The sequence below is a fragment of the Crocodylus siamensis genome, chromosome 7 (assembly GCF_052110815.1).
Source record: "Crocodylus siamensis isolate JL-2025a chromosome 7, ASM5211081v1, whole genome shotgun sequence".
NCBI lineage: Eukaryota > Metazoa > Chordata > Crocodylia > Crocodylidae > Crocodylus > Crocodylus siamensis.
In genome coordinates this window covers 14,182,009-14,202,972 of record NC_143401.1, presented here as the reverse complement: position 1 = coordinate 14,202,972, position 20,964 = coordinate 14,182,009, and the positions used below count along the sequence as shown (strand labels likewise).

The 20,964-nt window shown below is 45.6% G+C and overlaps 1 protein-coding gene across 2 annotated transcripts in view; it reads right to left on the bottom strand.

Moving 5' to 3' along the window:
- The window catches only part of HIVEP3 (HIVEP zinc finger 3), a 529,666-nt gene that overhangs the window by 337,237 nt on the left and 171,465 nt on the right, over positions 1–20,964 (bottom strand). For both annotated transcript variants that reach the window (XM_090056875.1, XM_090056873.1), the window contains one exon: positions 1,171–1,261. The gene's annotated coding sequence lies outside the window, so the exon portion shown is untranslated. The remainder of the gene's footprint in view (positions 1–1,170; positions 1,262–20,964) is intronic.

Here is a 20,964-nt window from a genome sequence, read left to right as displayed (position 1 = left end):
GTGGAGTGGGGCTCTGACCCAGCCCCTGGCCCTGTGCTGTCACTGCCCCGTGATTCCAGCCCTGTCCCCAGCCCCGCCCCTGCCCACCTGCCCTGCTCCTGGATACCAGTCCCTGCCTGCCCATGGCCCCATCCCTTCTGCCCAGCCAAGTATGTCCTGCCCACAGGAGTCCCAGGCCTGTCTCCAAAGAGACCCAGCCAGCCCGCCTGCCCACTTCCTCTGGCACGCCCAGCCCAGGGCACAGGGCAGATGGGCCCAACACTGAATACAATCAATTCTCTCTACCGAGTCTGGGTCAGCACACCCTCCCTGCTACACCAGGCCAAGTCAGCAGCTCACCTCCCCTCCAGCTCCCCAGCCCACAGCAGCTTACCAAAACTCCTTAAGTGACCCTCCAGCACAAATAATTGTTGGCTCCTGGTATAAACTGATCCAACCATATCTGTCTGAGTTTGCAGAGAGCCTGGAGCAATACTGCTACAGGATGAGATCTACCCCATTAAGCTTAGTCAGGGCTCAGTAGATTCTGTGACACTGGCCACAGCCAGGTGCCCTATACTTCATTTTGTTTCCTAGCCAGTCAAGGATCTGCCAGCAGTTACTTTTGTTCTAAAGCTTCATCCATGAGCTGTTACTTTTATTACAGTACAATGTGCCATGCAGCCAGGGAGCAGAGGGTTGGAGAGGAAAAAAAGTCAAACTTGTATTCAGAGAACAAGAGCTGGCTGGAGGCCAGCACACCAAGGTTAGGCCCAAGCAGCTAGAGATATGCTACTGCTTCTAACTCCAGATTTCCTCACTTCCTTGGCAAACATGTTGAGGAAGACTATGAGCAAGACCACCTGAATAATGTCTTTTGATCTGAGGCTTAGAAAATGAAGCTGAGCCCCCTAGGGAGCAAAAGGACACAACACTGTGAAAAAAAATCATTCTTGAAAATAATCACTGGCTTATTTAACATCAGTGAGCATCTTCCAGTATGACCCACTAAAGCACCTTCCTCCAGGGGCCAGAGTGGGGAGACAGAGTATTTTTTGGTAGTAGTATAACCTAATGGTATTGAATTTAGTCCCAGTGTGCCATGAAGAACATGGGGTCTTGACTATAGGTAAAGCAAAATGAGACAAAGAAATGTTTCTGAAAAATCAATACAAAATAAAGCATATTTACCTTAGAAGGCAAAACCACTCGAAAGAACAAAAGAAGCTGGAATCCAGTAGTGTGCAGTTTGGAATCAGTTTCTCCCATATCTGGACACAAACTGAAAAAAAAAAGTGGGAAAAGGAACTTTGATGAACCAAGTCAGAAAAAAAAGCCTGTATCTGGTCATGCATGATGTAGTTATAGGATAGCTTGCTAGAGTTTACATCGCTTGTCTTAATGCAGAATTATATTAAATATCAGGAACTTCATGATATGTGATACCTGATGCAGTTGTGATACTAACACTATAAATACTGCTGTATCAGCAACACACCCATGATACTGTTATTGTAGTTAATTAAAAAAATGAATAAAATGAATTCCTGAGAGGGGATGGGTTCAAGTATGCCCGTTTGGGTTTGAATATTTCACTAAGACATGATTTCCAAACTAAAATATTTTTTTTAAAGGCAAAGTATGCCCCAGTATGACTGTGGTGACTTTAGTGGTTGCATTAGGAGTGTAGACCATTATTCTTATGGAAGCAGAGACTCCCTGCGCCTGAACAAGGGTGATAACGCCTGAAAGCTTGCAAAGAACTTTTTTCCAACTACTCAGTTGATCTAATAAAAGATATTGCATCTACCCAAAGAACCTTGCCTGCATTATTTCTTTTTAACTTTCTTTTGTTCTTACTTCTTATTTTATTCTTAAGTGGCTGACTTTCTTCATTTTACTACCCATCCCCCATCCCAACTGCTTCTCCACCTCCCATTTCATTACCCACACCTATTCCATTAACTCCCTGCCTCTCGGCTTCATGTTCCTGCCCCCACCAATTCATCCCAACCTAAAGCAGGAATAGACTGTTCTGGCAGCTCACAGCTATAGCTGCTCATCAGCAGGGATCCTTCCCACAAAAAAACTGAGTAAACTATGGATTTTACCTTTTACAAGAGAAAAATGCAGATTTCTCATTTTATTGGAGAACCCCAGGGATTTCCCAGTTTCAGCCTGCAGGGCGCTGGGAGGGAGTGGGAGGAGGGTGATCAGGCTGGGGCTGCCATGTGCCCATACACGCGCACAGCCCCAGGCCGTCTGAAGAGCAGCTCCCGCAGGTAAGTGGGAGTGGGGCAGTTGAGCCCCTGTAGGGAGGGAGTTGGGCAGGGATGGGGCTGGGATTGGGGCTGCTGGCCAGCTAGGCAGTGCATGGGGTTTGGGGCCCAGGGCCACAACGAGTGGCTGCAGGGCCTCGGTGGGGTGCAGGATGGGGCCACGGGTGGCTTGTTTGGGGGGTGGGTCTGGCTCCCCGCCCTGTGTGCACTACCAGGGGGAAGGGGGGACCCATGCCCCTCAAATCTGTGCACGCGGTAGGTGTGGGCTGCAGACACAGGTTCCCCACTACTGCCCTCCCCCATGGCCTCCGCAGCCCGGTGTGCGCGACCCATCACAGCAGGGAGCAGCAGAGCCACACAGAGAAGCTGCTTGTCGCTGCAAGCTCCGCGCTGCCCTGGTGATGCCCCTCTACGCAAGGGGCAGATTTGAGGGGCTGCCCCCACTGCAGCCACATGCACAGGGGGCACATCGCCAGGGCAGCACAGAGCTCGCAGCGACAAGCAGCTTCTCCAAGCAGCCCCGCCGTTCCCTGCCACACCGGGTCATGCCCACCACGCTGCGAAGGCCCCAGAGGTGGGCACCAGCAGGGAGCCCAAGCCCGCAGCCTGCCCCCACCCCCACCTTACGCACAGATCTCATGGGGTGCGGGCTTGCCTTGCCCCCCTGGGGTGCATGCTGTGGCACAGAGCGGCCCCACCTCACCCAGGCCTGCAGCAGCAGGGAGCCACTCCACTGCAGCAGCCGCCCCCTCCTGCCAGGGGCAGGGGGCTGCGGACACGGGGCCCTGGCCCTGTAGCCCTGGCAGCTGGAGCCCCCCTCCAGCAGTGCCACGGGAGGCAGAGGGCTTGGGGGTGGGGGGCGAGAGGCACAAGTAGGGCCAAGGGGATGGGGTGGGAGGAGAGTGAGGGGCACCAGCAGGGCTGGGGGCTCTGAGAGGTCTTTAATTTTAATCATGGATTATCAGAGAACCTGCAATTTTTTAATCAAGGAAAACCGGGATTCCTGCTTATCAGCCCCCAGCTCATCAGCCCTCTAGTCTCAAATTGCAGCTGTGCAGGCAGGAGACTTTCAGAGGTTTTTAGTCTTTAACATGCGGCTGTTCTTCACTCAAGCTAGCACCAGCACGGATCAACATTTGAGCAGCTCAAAGTGCAATATGTAACAAGGCCGTCAGGAAGGTTTCCATTCTGTTTACCCTCATGTGTAATGTGCATGTGATGCTCCTGGCAGAGGCAGAAGGCAGACTGCAATATCGTCAGGGTCTGGCTGAGCTACAGACTTGGATAAGAACCAGCCAGCTGATGCTCAGTCTAAGAAAGATGGAGATAATACTGACTAGATCATCTGGAAACCGGTCTGTCCTCAGGTTTTTAAAGGAAAATTCAGTCTTTGCCTCTTCACAGCATTAGAAGATGTATTAGTGGTCAGAAACATTTTATCCTTTAACAAGTCGTTCTATTGCAGACCCCATGCCTCCTCCTCTTCCACTCTATAACTGTAATATGTAGAAACAGTCAATGAGGTGTTTACTAACTTTAAATCCCTGTACAACTATTTTGAATCTCAGCTCATCACACTCTGACACCCAAAGAAAAGGACACAATGCTCCATTATAGAAAGAGAAGTTGTTTTTATCTCCTCCTTTCCAAAGAAGCTTGAAATGTGATGCACCAAACATCTAAAACCAAGAAGGCAGCAAAATAGAAAATTATGTTTCACGCACAAGACGTCTAATGCAGAGATGCCAGCAAACTTCAGGCATACGTAGCCAGGGTCAGGGAGGCATTCAGCTCCACATGCATAGATATGTAGCTCTGCACATGAGTGCACTTGATCTAACTCCCGACGCCAAGTTTATGCATGTTTATGCATATTACATAATAACTCTGTAATATTATGCAATAACTTTTTTAATATCGAATGCACCACAAATACTGATCTATTTCTGGAGCCATGGCATTTTAAGTCTTTCTAGATGGCATGTTAGCAGTAGGGGGTAGGATATGGCCCTTGAGAGATGTATTACTGCAAATAGGCGGGAATTTTGGCCTGGGGTGATCTGAAAACACATGGTTCCCACATCTTTAGCACGCCCAGTTCATCTTCCTGTGTAAGGTGGGTATGTGGTGAAACATGCACAGGAGGAGTTTGATCTCAGTGGAGAGTCAGCTTCTCTCCACAAGGTGAAGTGGACTAGTGACAGAGGGCTGGAGACTGCTGAATATTGTACATGCATGAACCTTGAGATTTGCTACTACCAACCCAGCAGTTTCTTTTTCTCTCTCTAAATGCAGGCATGTGCTCCTTCCTGTTACAGATTCCAACTTACATCTTCCAAAAATAAGGAAATCTGGGACACTGACACCCTGCCCCCCCCCCCGGATCAACCCAAGCAGAAGGAGTGATGCCCAGCCCAGCTTGCCGCCTGCCTCCAGCCACTGCTCAGGAGGACTCCAAAGAGTAACAAAATACAAGTTCACTTGGGTGGTGCCACACATACACATGCACACGGGCAGCCTGCACTGACAGTAGCACTCCCACCCCACCCCACCCCAGCTGGCCCCCTCCCCAGGCAGGGGGAATGGTGGTCAGCCCAGCCTGCCCCCTGCCTCCAGCCACTACTCAAGTGGAGGCAGCCAGGCAGTGCAGACAGGGTGGCACCAATCCAGTATTTTTGTTTCCATTTTCACCAACCAGCTGGGATGCCAGGATGGCCTAGGAAATCGAGAACTGTCCTGGCCAAACCAGGACATATGATCATGCTACTCAAAAGACTTACTTATATGAAGAAATACTGTAATGAGGATTGCTACTCCAAAGCTTTCCAAACAGTGCAGTTTGGACATCTATTTCAGGCCCACAGGGAGGGAATTTCAAACAGATGGGACACCATGGGAAGAAGCTTGCTCTCTGCCCCCAGTGCTATTTATGCAGGTTTCCCGATGGCACTGTAATGTAACATGCACATAGACTGGTGGAGAGAAGGGCTTGCTTTCCCCCAGCCAGGGCAGCAGTCACTTTGAGGCTAGACAACTACCAAGCCGGGTCATTTGACCCCAGCATCCTTTCCTGCCCATGGCAGGGGGTCAGACTTGATCTGCTTAGGTCCTTTCTGACCCTACTGACTATGAAATGTTCCTGAACCACAGTCAGGCTCCTTTTTGCTTGTTCCCCTTCTGTCCTCATTATTCTCTCTCTCATCACAGCTCAGTGGCCTGGCCTCAACAGGACTAGAAGCTCTCTCTCTTCCTTGACTTGTGGTCTAGTGACCTGGGCACTGCCCTGCATGATGGGAGATCAGGTTCCACCCTTCAAAGAGAGAAGGCAGGTCTAGGACCTGGGTTTCCTAGGTGCCTGACCTCCTAGGCAAAAGGCAGGCACCACTGCTGTTCCCAGGAGTAGTGTTTGCTTGATGCATAGTAGCAAACTGTCATCAGTTGGAGCTTCTGGCCATCAAAAATTTAGGAAGTTTGTGTAGCCTTACTGTGCATCCAGGTTGCCATCAAGTGACAGTAGACTCCAAATGGAACTGCTTGCCTCTGAAATTCCTTCCAAGTATCCAGAGCAATTGCAGAGTGAAAATGTAGTCACTGTAAGGCATACATTTTAGCAGGGTTTAGGATACTATACAAAAGAAAGTCGAACATCCTTGGTAACTTAGGTACCTAAGAACTGCATGTCACTCCCATATTCAAGGAGAAATCTGCCCTTAAACCACAACTTAAATTCTTTCTAGCTCTAGAGGAACCTACCCATGTCTATTCTGCATACTCTGTGATGTAGGGATACCTGAGCTAGCCATAAACAACAAAGCCGAGGTACTGGAAACAATCGAGCAATGGCTGCAGGCAGCGGTGGGCTAATTTACATAGTTTCTCAGCAGCCTATGCAAAGTTTCACATTTCTGTAGCTAGATGGTTTCCAGTAACCAAGCTACATTTACAGCTCATTTGGGTGTCAATGCTATAAAATTATCCGCAGCATTAGCATAATCTAAGAAGAAATCCTGGGATACACTGCAGAAAATTTCACCTTCCCAATTAGTCTTTTTTTTTTGGCATTCTCTGATTAATAACACAAACAAGACATTTAACTATTGTGGAATAAAAGGGAGCTGGAAGAGTAAGGTTTCTCTCTGACAAATCCATAATCCTCTCCTTCACCTTGGCTTTACTGACTTGAGTCAGCCTTGGGAGCTTGCCTGACAAATGGCATAATTCCAAGTGTTTCCATCATCCAAAAGAAGACTTTGTATTTTTAAAAAAGTCTAAAGATTAACAAAGAACCGGGTAGTAAGTTTCCAAGCCAATGTGTATAGGAACAAATTTTTGTAAGACTTTAACATTTAAACTTCATTTCTCACATGGCCCTTTCTCACTCCATCCAAAGTAATCAAGGATAGGTAATTAAGGAATGGTATTACTTGGAACTGGATCTTACACAGTTGAGGAGCGTTGCAGAACACACTGCTGCCTGGAGTGGATTGCACAAGTCCACAGATTCACTGCTGTTAGCATAAACAGTGGAGAGGAAAACTAACAATATTTTTCGGTGGAAATCCAGGGAATTCGCTAGTTAGGGCTTCCAGTGGCCCAGACCCAAATCACAAGCTCCTCAGCACAAAACTGACAATAGTTAGGAATAGATTATTTGTCCTCACCTCGTGCTACAGTGTCCTTGGGATTTCTCCAAGTGCCCCCAGAGCAGAGTTACCGCCTGAATAGCTCTGTTCCAAGTAGTTTTCAATTTTCGTTCCTTCTTTTTTCAAACTACTATTTGTGCATGGGTCAGTAGCCACTGAAAGTTAGGGACAGGTGATAGCTTTTCTTTAAGTCCTGCATGATTATCTCAATCCAGTTTCCATTAACCTGGCGCTCAGAAACCCAGCAGTCGCACCAGAGGCCCAAGATGGAACTCCATGACCCCTACAGGTGGACACATGGGGATCAATCTGGACACTAACTGATAAGACGAGATGTGCAACCGTCTTATGTTACTGTTGCCCCTTCTGTCCCTCTCTGCGCTGAGGAAGTCTGGCAACTTTTACCAGCTCTCAGCAAAAATACAAAGAGAAAGCAGTGAGTAATACCCTGAATAGTCACTGTAGTCCCGCTAACAACTACAAGTTATAAAAAGAAATGCAAGCCAGAAGACGGAAAACATCTAACACAGCAAACAACGGCAGCAAATATTATTCATTAGTCACCCTGGCTCACTTTACAATGTAATGCTCAGTAACCTCTGTGCTGGCAGGTAATCAGGGCTCCAATTTGAAAGAGGTTGCTGCAACTGTGATGCAGAAATAATAAGGCACAATGTCATCTTAGTAGCCCACTTGAAGACAGGAAGTGTGTGGGATCTGGAATGCACCACAGGTACAAAATGCAGACACCCACGAGTTTTGCAATAAACAGGAAACCATATCACCAGTATAAAAAAACAGAACAGACAGAAAAAAATAAAACATCGAAAAACCCAGTCGCTCAGATTTTTCTGCCTGCCTCTCCAGTGCTGAGCATTTCATAAGTCGTTGTTTAAGTTGTTGTTTCCCCATTGTTGAAGATTGTTTTTTTCTGAAAAAGTTCATGGCCACTTCCTCTCATCACCAAGGAACAAGCCCTGCTCGTTTGCTTGGCAAATCTGGCATTCATTAGCACCTGAGGAGTCTTTATCTTTCTCCCTGCCGCTAGCCATTTAATTCTGTCTGCAGCATCAGACTGGAGGAGGAGAGTTTCTTGGTCTGAACAGCATTTTCCAGTGTACTTCACTGTGCACTTGATCTAAAACACATATCAGCAACTGCATTAAAACTGCTGAACAACAAGCTGGACATTAAAGACCTGAGACAGCAGAAAATCTTTTTAGTGCTTTCTGTGCTTCACAACACCCTGTTCTAGTAGAAGTCACGCAGGTTAAGAGGCATGGAAAGAAAGGCTAGAGAAGCTCATGCTCCTGAACTGCAAAGGCAGGTATGCTTCTGGGATACTCTAGCCTCCCTTAATTTTGCAAAAGGACTTTTCTTGCTCCACTTCTCACTTGCTATTTCATTTGCTTTTGAGGGAGCGCTAGGAATACAGCTAGAAATATTGGGTCCATTTTGTGTTTTCCTCTTCACCCATCAAGTGCAGTCAGTCATATGGCCACTGCCAGGCCACAATACTTCTTTAAAAAAAATTCTGATGGTGACAACATCAAAAAACAGGGGGAAAAAAATGTGTTTCTCATGTCAGAATAGCAGAGCTTGCAACAAGCATGTTTGTGGCATTGCCTGAAGATATTTCCATTAAGTTGGACTGCTGTATGGAGTCTGTGTCTTCTCTGCTGAGACAGCACAGCAGTAGCCTAAGGGGCAGCAGAAAATTGCACCTGCTAGCAAGAAAGACGCAGGCCCTCAAATAGAAAGCAACCAAAGGCAGCAAAGTACTCTAATGAACCTTCTTCAGAGACCTTACACTTTTCCATCCCATTAACATCTCAACAACTTGAAATGTATTTGCTTTCCTTTTATTTTTCTGCTCAGGTCGACCAAAGAAAAAAGTTCTCATGGGCAACATAGCATGCCAGCCAAAGCTCCCACTTTTCCTTCTACATATCATCATGCTTCCAGGCTGATTTCAACTACCAGCTGTAGGATTGCTGGTTAAGGTAGGATTACTGGCCAGGGCCAACCCTAGGGGATGCAGGGCCCTCTTAACACCATGGGGGGCCTATGGGATTCCCGCAAAGGCAGAGCACAGGCTGTGGTCTCCCCCAAGCCGGGGGGGCGGGTCTTCATGCTTCATCTGTGGCTCAGGGTGGAGCCACCAGCACCAGGCAGACCCCACGGGAGAGGCTGCAGCCACTTCTCCCGGCTCCGTGGGGCCCCCCCAAAGCATGGGGCCTGGGACCTGGGGCAGACGCCCCCATTCGCTGTATCCTAGGACAACCCTGAGGTAGGCCATAGTTACGCTAAAGTACAGTAAGCTAAGGGGCCAAAAAAAGTCTAAGAGAAAGGGGGCTCTTGACTGCTGAATGAACCAATAAGCAATTCAAAGAAGGGAGTAAGCAAACAGCAGGTGAAAAACCTGAGGACAAATGTAAGGAGTAAGAACTCACTAACGGGGGAGAAACAACAAGAAAGTAAAGTGCAGATGTGTACATTTGTAAAAGAAACAAGTAGAGATTAACATCTTGACAGAGAGAGACAAGAATTGGCATGAACCAGGAAGGGGGGAGATGCGGAGCGGTACTCAAGTGTCAATACAGGGGGTCGTGAGACTTGTCCGTCAGAGTGACTTAAGGAAGCATGGGCTGCATATCATGAGTCACAACATGTCAAGGGCAAGCTTCCTAATCTGGACGGACCATTTACTAGACCAACTGGTGTAAATGTTGGTCGATAAACCTTTCTGAGCTTTTGTCACTGAACTTGGAGTCTAGATTTTCTTTTCTGCATCACCTTCTGGAAAGTGGGCGACTGCTTGCTAGCATCAGCCGTCCAGAACATGCGGACCTCAGCAGCCTGCGTACCGAACATGACAGGAACAAGATACAACCTGAGAAAACACTCCTCATGTCTCAAAAGAATACTAGTTATTCCTGCAGAAAGGTATAATCAGATTGCTGCACAGTGGCCCAGTCTACAAGACACTGACAGCACAGTCATTACTGCGCAGTCAGTTTATACAAGTACTAAAGGACTGCGCAGCAACCAGAGTTACTGCTCAGTAACATCACTGAACGGCTTTTTTGTGATGCTGACTGGGCAGTACCTCAAGACTACTGTGCAGTAGTGTTGTGTCATGCTTTCTGCCACGTGACACTACTACACAGGAGCCATGGGCTATTGCACAGTCAGTGCCACATGTAGACCCTGCCAGTGTCATACAAATGATACCACACTGGATTTTGTCTCTTTTCTGATTTAGCACCAAGCTCTAGAATGTTTGGTCCACTAAATAAGATGGAAAGTTAGGAAATAAAGACTGAAGTAATTCCTAGATGTGGCACAACAGTGAGGGAAGCACATGCAACCCCTATTTCTCACCTGCAGCTTTTCCCCTGTCCTGCCCGTCCCCAGACTGCTCCATCTGCTGCAGGATTTTTTTCAAGTTTAGGCTGAATTTTGGCTAGGGTGGGTGGAGTGTAATTCTGCAATTCCTCTGTGTCTTTTAAACAAGGAAATGGCTTGCTCAGTAAGAACCTGTTCTATTCAAATGCACCAAAGATTTGATAAACATGGTTTTCCTGAAAAGCAACGTATTGCATATAGCAAGCAAAAGAAAGGGATCACAATGAGTTTGAATAGTGCAGGATCCAAAGTATTTCATCAAGGACTGGAATATTTTACACTGCAAATGCCACCCCCCCCCCTTCTCCCTCCCACCCCATTTGTGCATGGTAGTATTTCTAAACAAAAATTCCTAGATCCCAGCCTCTTAGAAGGACTTTTGAAGAGTAGCCACATGCTCCTATCTCATTCAACATTATTACTACCTTTATACAGCTCTCAAAAGTGTGCTTGAAACTTTATAGAACAAATATAATGACAAAATTTAAGCTCCAAAGAAGTTACAGTCTAAGAAGCAGATTCACGAATCTGTTTCAACTCCTTTGTGCTACTCCAATGACACACAGCAGCCATAAACCTCACTCAGTCCCTAGTTGCTTGGTATATTGGCAACACAAAATAACTAGAGCACATGTGAATCTTTGAGAAGCAGTCCATATAAACAACATTCATCACTGGGTGCATCTACACATGCACTTTAATGCACAGTAGACTATTTTACTGAACATTAAAACATCACATCAAAAATCATGACATTATGCTAATATGCAGTAAAATAGTCTACTGAGCACTAAGCGTCACTAAAAAGCATGCAAAAGCACTACTGTGCATTAGTGCAGCCTAATGCACATTGATGTATTACCTCACGCTGGAGTAACAACTGAGCAGTCAGCATCTCATGTAGACACGGCCCCTGCATTGCAAACTGATACTAGGTGAAAAATATCCTTGAGGATTCATTGAAAATCATCATTTAGGGTGAACAAGGAATTTCAAATTATTTAGCTTCTGGATGAAACTTACATTGAACTTCTGTGTATTTGCCAAAAGTTATAAGGAGTAGAAGAGCCACATCATAGTGAATAGATTTTATGATAACCAGGGATCTTGGTTTTCTCTTATTTAAAAGAAAACCCCAATTTTCAGTTAAAAAAGGAACCCCAAATCCACATTTTTCTGTGATTTAAATGAAACACCACTAATATGTATATATAGTTATGTATCTGTATATAGATATATGTGGATATCTATATATTAGTGGTATTTCATTTTTTTTTATATATATAGCAGTGTTTCATTTAAATCATGGAAAAATGTGAATCTGGAGTTAGTTTTAGTTTTTTTTAATAAAAAATTGGGGATTTTTGTAAATCAGAGAAAACCAGGATCAGTGATAACTCTTCAGAGGATCTCCCCTCTCACCAGCCAAATATCTAGGTAAAGGTAAACTGCAGTACAAACCAAGGTGTTTGAGAGACTCTCAGAAAAAGAAGTGTATACTGCCCATTGCCAGCTTGCCATGAAGAATCAGGAGGGGCACAGCCAGGAGGGAAGTGGGGGGCAAATATTGAAATTCCCTGTTCTGAATAGGCAGGGAGTGGGATTTGGAGGAAGTTGCCAGACCTATGGGAAAGCAGGGGAAAATCACTGGCCCAGGAACAGATAAAAGGAATGGAGGCTGCATTAAGACAAAAGTCAAGAGCAGAGCAGAGGGAAGCAGGCTATCCATGTCCATGTTCAATTTTTCTTTACAAATTCAGGATAAACTATTATGACACTGTACATGACACCTACTGTCCATTGCCAAATGTTACAAAGACTCAGCAGGAAATCAGGCACTGAAGAACCAGTGCTGACATTCAATGTCATAAGGACCTTACAGATAAGTTTCTCTTACTAATCCTGCTTGGAGCTCTTCATTAACGTTGTTTGTACTATGGCAACATGCTATGTATTAAGCAATGTGCAGATCTGCCCCTTGCCTGAAGGTCTAATAATATCAAGTGACAAAAATAATCAAGCAGGTACACAGCAAGCAAGCAGAGTGGTTACAACCTGGCATTGCATGCATTTGGTTAATTCCATGTCCACAAACTTTTCAGGGTAAGAACTATATCCTCCTTTGAGTGCAGATACCCAGTGCAGTGAGGGCACTAATTGCATACCAGAAACCTTGACAATACAGTGCTATTAGTTTCTGACTCACCTCTTGGCTGGAAACCCAAATTGTTAACTAGTGTGTGCTTCTAAACATGCACTTTGATGTGCAGTAGCCTATTTTACTGTGCATTAAAGAGTCACGTCAAAAGCCATGCTAATATGCTAATGCACAGTAAAACTAGACTATTGCATTTTAAGTGTCACTAAAAAAAAAGAGTGTGCTTTCTTTAAAGTGCATTAGGGCCTCCTGGTATACATTTATTTGGTACCTCACATTAGAGGTACTAAATTTAATGTGCAGTAGCAAAAGCACATTAATGAATGTGTAGATGCACCCAATGATTTTTATACTCTGTCTTGAAGTTCATTCAAATCTTGGAAAAGCCTATTCTGTTAATGAGCATCTCTACTGCCACTGTCCTCTCTTAGTCCAGCCTTCTGCCTTAAATACCCTTCACACATCCTGCTTCCCTTTACATACACTGCTATTCTCACAGCAAATAGTAATTCAAGCAGATTACTGAGGAGGGAGAGACCCTACCTATCCATTTCCACCTGAACTGGCAGTCCATCTCTGGACTCATAGTAGCTGGCACTTCCAACCCCAATGATTTAGCCCGCTAGGATTTTTCAATCCCTTCCCTTACCTGATCCTTCAATCAATTAACCCATTTTCTAAGAAGCCTCCCTCTGTAACAGTGTTCCCAGGTCTGTAAATCCTGTACTGCTCCTTCTTCCTGCCCCTGGTGCTGTTCTCTTCTCCTTCTGGGGGGGGGGGGGGGGAATGGAAAAAAAATCCCCAAACCTGGCTCTTTCTTAAAGAGACACTCCATCTAGGAAAAAGCACAGAGGGCTCCAGTCTAGACAACACTCCTGGGATGGGAGGAGCGGTTCTGGAGATACCATGGGACCCCAAAATGCCTTGTAGCTTAAGTCCAGCTTCTCTGGTTTCTAATTTGATCTTTTAGTGACAGCACAATTGGCGTGAAAGCTGTTCTGTCTGGCCCAGGTTACGTTTGGGAGTTTAATTAGGTCCTTTCTTGCCAGATGAGTGGGAGACTTGCCCACGAAGCCTCTGGCTGCCCTGGCAATACACCTCTCTTTCTATCTGCACGTTCTGTGTGAGCGAATCCTTCTGTCAAACATAACACAGATTGGTAACTGCCAATTTGTTTACTTAATCAGATGCAGAGTGATTCTGCGGCTGTGGAAAGGTTTCTATTCCAAGCAGTCAGACAGTAATTAAACGGCATGACCCACACACCCTCAATTACAGCAAGTCTACACAAGGGTCTGTTTACCAGGCCAGTTAACCAGCAATTATGGAACCTTTCACTGAGGACTCAAACCAGCAACACTCTTCAGAAATATTTTCTTTTCTTTTGAAAGTAAGAAAGGCGTATTTTGTTACTGTCCCAGGCTGTTAAAGGGCCACTGCCAAACTTAGGGAAATGATCCTAATATTTTATCCATATCATATCAAAGCACCTGTATTCTGTATCATTTCACCTTGGATGTGAAAACTGTAAAGTCGTACAATATAGAAGAAGATGAGCCAGCCCTTTATTTGATTGGGAAGCCTCCAAGGATATCTGCCATTGTAGGGCTGTCAAACCAGTGGCCCATGGGCCAAGTCCAGACCATGAAGGATTAATTTGTGACACTCACACTCTCTCCTTCTCTCTCCCTCCCCAAGCCCCTGGGTTCCCAGTCTAGGTACCTCTCTTCCTATTGCTCTCCTGCTGCTCTTGCTGGCATTCGCAGTCTCCTCCATCCAGGGGTAGGACAATACAGTCAGCGTGGTTGTGGGGAGGTGCCTGCTGCACAGCATGCCACACCAGTGGCCAACAGGAGAAGAGTGTCTGCTCGCACATGTCATAAAGCCCAGGGGGCACATGACCCCTTGCTGCTTAGAAGTTGGACAGCCCTTGTCAGGGACTCTGAGCAATCAGGCCAGCCTGAACCAAATTCTGAAGCAGCCACACCTGCAGCAAGCCCCAGCTAATTAACTTTGCCTCAGTTTAGGAGCAGCAAGCATCCTCATTGGCTGCTGGAAGCACCACCTATCCATTTAGCACCAGCTAGGGCCCTGCATCTGCAGGTCAGTCAACAGTTCTGCTGTGGCAAGCCTCTTGCTTCCTGACCCTAGTTTTCAATTTTGGTCTTTGCCCCATGGATTGCTCTCCAGATTCATACTTAGCATCTGACCCCCATATCCTGACCCTGGACTGTATCTTGGACTCTGTTTCTGGATCTGTCACCTGCCCTTTGACCTAGCCCCAAGCCCTTCCATCCCTTGATGGCCCAACAATTATGACAGACTGCCTACAGCCCAGTGCCTCATCCTCCTATCCTATGATATGTCAGAAAGTGGACTTGTAATAACAGGGGTGCTTTCTCTGCTGAGCCAATGCTTCATCACGTTGCTGGGAAGCACCTTCCTGATGGGGGTACAATTTAGACTTTGTAAATCCTATATCTCTTGAGCTTAGTATAATACTACCCTATATCACCATTACTAGTGGAATGAGCCAGGAAGCTCAAAACAATAGCCCCTAGATTTAAATCCATGGACATAGCGACCAAAAGTCAGTAAAGCTATAGAGTTAAATCCTGATTCACCTACTAGATGTCTAACACACATCTGCTGGAAAGGCCTTGATGCTTATAATAATATGGGGCCTCCAACACATTTATTGTGCAATTAATTGGTTAAAAGTGGTCAATCAGCCACAAAGATGTTGCCTGAAAACTGTAAAAATTTTGTAAGCTAGTTTCTATGAAACTTGAATTTGAACATGTGGCATGACACTCATAAAGTGATAGTGTTTGGCCAGGTTCTTCAGCACCATAGGGTAGACTGCTCTCCGTCCCTGCCCACACACCCCTTCCTGCAAAGGGGCTCTCTGTGACTCATGATGAACTCTGCTGTCCCAGGGTACCTCAGCAGGAAATATTATAACTCACCACTCCTCCCTTTCCCCAACCAGCCTTCAAAGCTGCTACTTTAAAGAGTCTTTATCACCTCTCCTGTATGTGAAGCAAAGTGTAAATAGATACTCAACGTGACATGCTTTACTTACTCACAATAGTAATCTAAGAGAGGAAGAAGGATTTTTTTCAGAAAGCTTCATGTGGGAACACGTTGGGGAGCGAGGCAAAACACATGCACAAAAGCATTTCTGGGAGAGTTCAAGGCCCGCTGCTCCTGACCCACTCTTTGGTGTCCAAGACCAGGGGCACTTTGATTATATGCCCCCTTCTGCCCTAGGATCTTTAAACTCACACATCATAGACATTTATACACATACATTTTTGTCCTGCGACATGCCGGAGATCCACTGCTTCAGAGCAGATTTGATTATTCGAGTATGCTCTGCGCATGAGCTGACGCGCACTGTGCTGCATTGCATGCAGTTGTCTAAGTGGCAAAATGCATGTCAGCACATAGAAAAAGGCAGCAGTGCACTTTTGAACTCAAGCACCTTCTATGCGTTTTAATTTAAAACCATGCCGCCACCATTTTCTCAGCACCGGCATGCATTTCACCACTAATACAGCTGCACGTGTCATAGTGCCAGGCACTTTTCAAAGTGCCCAGCGCTGTGGCACTCACACGTGTAAAAATGCCCATCAAACCAGAGTACCTGAAGCTGAAAGCTATATAGAAGATATGATTGTGAGGACCTTCCACTCCCTTCTTGAAGCTGGCCCACTAGGCAAACAAGAGAAGAAGACTCACAGGCTAAGAAGGAAAGCAAGCAACAGGGATCTTTACTCTGTAGCCCAGGGAAAAAGGGAAGAAACCTTTCATTTTTGCCCTTTCCCTCAAGGGTATTTATGCATTTTACCTAATGACTCTTTAGTGCCAAGTTACTACAGACACTGACATCTACCTGGAGTTCTACCACTGTAAAACCTGGAAATAGTCTGGATTACAGTTCAGTAACAGAGGACAGAATCTGCCCCAAGAGACTGGCACCGTACAAGTGGGAGGGGACTCTAACTTGCAGTGCCCTGGTGATCTGAAACAAATGGAACCCAATCCAGGTGTGCAAGCCAGGTGTGCGGTGAGACACCAAAGGGGAAGCGTGATTTCATGAGAGAGTTGATAATGGGGTGAGGCAATCAGTGTCCCATTTCAAGAGATAGACTGGTGACAGAGGGCTGAAAACTGCTCATTATTGTACACATGTGGGCTCTCTTATTTCTGAAAGAAAAAGTCAACAGTCTTGAGGTTTGGTACAACCAACCCCCCAGGCTTCCTTTTCCCTCTTGATGAATTAGGCACATGCTTCTTTCTGTTAGAGGACTTTTCTTCATGAAGTACTGTAATGAGAACTGCCACTCAAATGCTTTCCAAACAACACAGTCTGAGTATCTATTTCAGCCCATGGAGAGTGGGTTTCAAGCAGGTGATGCTCTATGGGAAGAAGCCTGCTCTCTGCCCCCAGTGTTGTTTACGCATGCCATCTTCCCCAATGACATTGTAATGCAAAATGCACAAAGAACAGTGAAAGCAGGGGCTCACTCTGACCCCATAACAGCAACACTACCTCAGCCGCAGAGTGAGGCACCGTCTTGCAAGTTATTCTTCTTTCCCTATGAGGCTTTCCCTCTTGGCTAACCAGGAGCCTGGCCTCAACAGGAAGATCCTCTCTGTGTAGCCCGGCAATTTGTTTGCTTTCCTGTGATGTGGAAGATCCTCTTACAGAACCATGAACCTAGAATCTCAGTCCTACAGCTGCCCTGGCCTGGATATGTGCCCTAGCCATTAGGCTGATGGGCAGAAAGTGGGGCAGGCACAGATGTCTTGTCCAAGCAACTGCTAGTTATGGTATTTGATCAAGTATTACTTTAGGGCCTTACACTGAGTTTCTGTGCATCCATGGAAGGAGTTGAATTACAGTGGACATAAATACCTCCTAGGCATCAATGAACTGTTTCCAAGAATGTGCAATAGTGAAAAACTTATTGACATTTGATAAATTCTAGCCACTTAAGGCATTTACCTGTAAACAGTGATTCAGGCCAAGACTGTCCAACTTTGGTGCTGCTGAGAGGCTGTACACCATGGGGGCAAGGCTGCCAGGTTTTCATCCCCTTCAGGGTCCCTCTTCTGTGCTAGGGATGTGTGGCTTCCCACAGTAGAGGTGGTGCATAGCCCTCTGCCACACAAGCTAAATGGATGGCGTGTGGGCTGCATGGACACTACATGGCATGCCTGCCATGTGGACTGCATGGGAGGCTTCCTCCCTCTCCCTGTACTTTGCCACATGGCGAGTGCTGGGAGCATGCTGCTTGGCAGTGGGATAGATGGCTGCAGGGGCCTGAGAGCTGTATGTGGCTCATGGGCTGCAAGTTGGACAGCTCTGATTTAGGCCATCACATAAAAAGTAAAGGGTTATGGAATGACTTAGACACATAATGATTGTGTGAGTTACACTGATGTTTCTTAGCAGTAAAAGAGAATTTTGTCCACAGCGTCTTGACCTTGGGGCACAGGGTGCTTTTCTGTCACTTGACTGAAGGCTGCTGTTTGGACAGAATGACCATTTTGGAGAGCTATGTAGCCTTGATTAAATATGGTGCATATGCCCTGGGGCTGGCAAAGAAGATACATTTTTAAAAATGAGATGCAGAAATGTCTGCATGTATAATACCTGTGCTGGACTAAAAACCCTGGAGACAGAGGGCCCCAGTTACAGATGCTACAAGTAACTGTAATTGCCACCAATGCCAGAACAACATTCATAGTGGGGTTCCCAGAACCACCAGGGATTGTGGAGCTGGAGCCAGAAGCTGCCTGCTGCTGGGGCAGAGGGACAGTGTCCCAGCTGGGCTTTGAAGCTCAGAGCCCACCCCTAGGTCTACATCCATTTATACGTGGGGAACTCAGCTTTTCAACAGATCTGAGGAATACTGATAAGGCTGTCGGGACAATGTCAGTATTTAAACCCATGACTGTATGGAAGCCAGGGACACAGTCCAGGCACTTATATCTCTCTGACACCATAGACAATTTTTAAAAAATATGAATTAAATGCAGAGTGGACCCATGACAGTTAGTAAGAGGAATCAGTGAAAGACACATGCATTCACAGAGCTTCAACACTACATACTGAGCTGGGAAGGAACATGTTGACATTTTTTGAGCTGAGATTGTCACAAAAAATGCTGATAATATTAAAGTATGGGCTGATAGGGGGTTAGCCATCCAAATGCACTACTTTCACTAAAAAGTGTCACAATTAAGCCCTTTTAGCTGTCAGCTGCACATATGACATTAAGTTTAAATATTACACTAACCTGGCAGGCAGAGAGCCAGAAAGATCAATAGATATATTAGTTAGGCAGGCAGACATATGAACATCTTTGGTGTAAAAAAAGTGTGTCTGCAAAGTAACAGATGTGGGGACAAAAGTCCATAACAATACAACAGCCAAATTACAGTAATGACTTGAAGGTCATTCAAACAGTCACAAGGAACAAATTATATCCACCTGCCAATGGTGCCTGGCCAGTCAGGAAACCATGGACAATGCTAACCTTTTCTATTCTCCTCCTTCTGGAACATTCCTCTCCCAAGCATTTTTTTAAGTTACACTTAGAAAAAAATTACATACATCTTATACCAGAAAAGTCCAAAAACAGATAACTGAGTAACTGCCATGGAAACTATATATGAATAATAACCCCCGCAAAAACCAAACCCCATGGATTTAAATGTATTTCAAGATCACAGCAGGTCAAACTCTTATAGATATTCTGATGCTAAAGAGAAATAGGGTGAGTTATTTTACTATAAAAATGTCTCATTGCATATGGGGATAGAGTACCTAACCAGGAATTGAGACACCTAGACACTGTTCTCGTATCTTCCACTGTTTCATTATTTGACACTTAGCAAGTCACTGCCTACCTCATTATCTCAGTTGCCCCATCTTTAAAAAAAGGATAACGATACTCACCCACCTTTGTGATCCACTTTGAGATCAATGGGTGAAAAATGCTAATCACAATTAGCATTTATAGTAGTGGAACCAAAGGCTGTAATTATATAACATTCTGGAGCAAAGCTCTAAAACAATGCAGCTATATAACAGTAGCTTATTGTTGTCTATATCTGTGTGTCTGGATCTTTTTATATATGTGTGGCTCTTTCAAGATACCTGTCAATGATAAAAAAAAAGGATAGGAAGTTTCACCAAAATTCTGACAAGGCATTAAATAAAAGACAGATATGGCAGGATCCACTGATTGCTAAATAAATCTATTCTACTAGGGTTCCAGTACTGCCTATATTACTACACCCCCCCACACACACAAACACAAATGCATTCACTTTTCTCAAAACTAACTGTACAAATGACTCAATGCCAAAGAAAAAAGAAAAGTCCTCTTTATTTGTGGCATCTTGCATCAATGGGCACTTTATATTAAAACCAAGGCACATGCTTTCCAAACTTAGAAGCTGCAGGGAAAAAAAGTCTTCATCCTTTATCCATTAACACTTTGATAACCTCTCTAAGTTGGCCAACAGACCCTGCAGGACCACCTGGGGAATGACAGGTGAGGAAATAATTCTCTGCAAATGAGCTCGTCTACAAATAGTTTCTTAACCAGGAGCCTAATTAAACTTGCATGACAGCAAACCAAAGTGCTACTACAATGAAGTTGAATACTACACCACCCCCAATGCTGGGGAGTTTAGTGGGAGAGGGAAGGAATTTGTGTTATATAATCAATGACACTGTTGAAGTTTCGACCTGAGATTCAACCTTCCTACTACTGTTTGAGCTATATGACGAATGCCCTTCAAAATTCTAAGGGACACTTTTTCAGAGGAGTTGGCCACAAAAATCTAAATATACTAACAACACAGACAAAAATTTGGGATTATCAAGCTTCTAAAAGCAGATCTAAACACAGAAAAAAATCGTAATTTTTAAGAACACAGAGTTTAATGGAGTGGGAGGGCACGGAGTATGCTGACTATTGCATACCAGGGGGAAGTGGGGAAAACAAGTTATAGGCGAGGAGAAAAGGATTACCTTCCCAGGGTACTGCTGCCAATGCCACTGCTGTAGCCACTCCAGCAGCTGCAACCTTGTGGCTGCGTTCCATGCGAGCCGGTGCCCTGTTCACTCCCTTCCCCCCTACCCCATACATATATATTGGACATAAGGCTGCAAGGCTCCTGAGGGTGTGGGGATAGCACCATTCTGCTCACTCTACTTGCCTCCCTCCCCCTAGATCAAGAGTAGGCAACCCCCGGCATGCATGCCAGAGCATAGCATGCAAAAGCATTTTGTTTGGTGGATCGCAGGGGAACTGTGAGGGGCCCGAGTCTTGCTATTATAGGGCAGCCTGGCCCCTTCCCCACTGTCTGCCTAGAGGCACATGTGCATCCACCACCAGCAATGAGCTGAGCTGGGGTGCCACAGACCCTGGTGCAGCTACTGGCAGCCTCCATGAGGCTTGTTGTGAGTAAC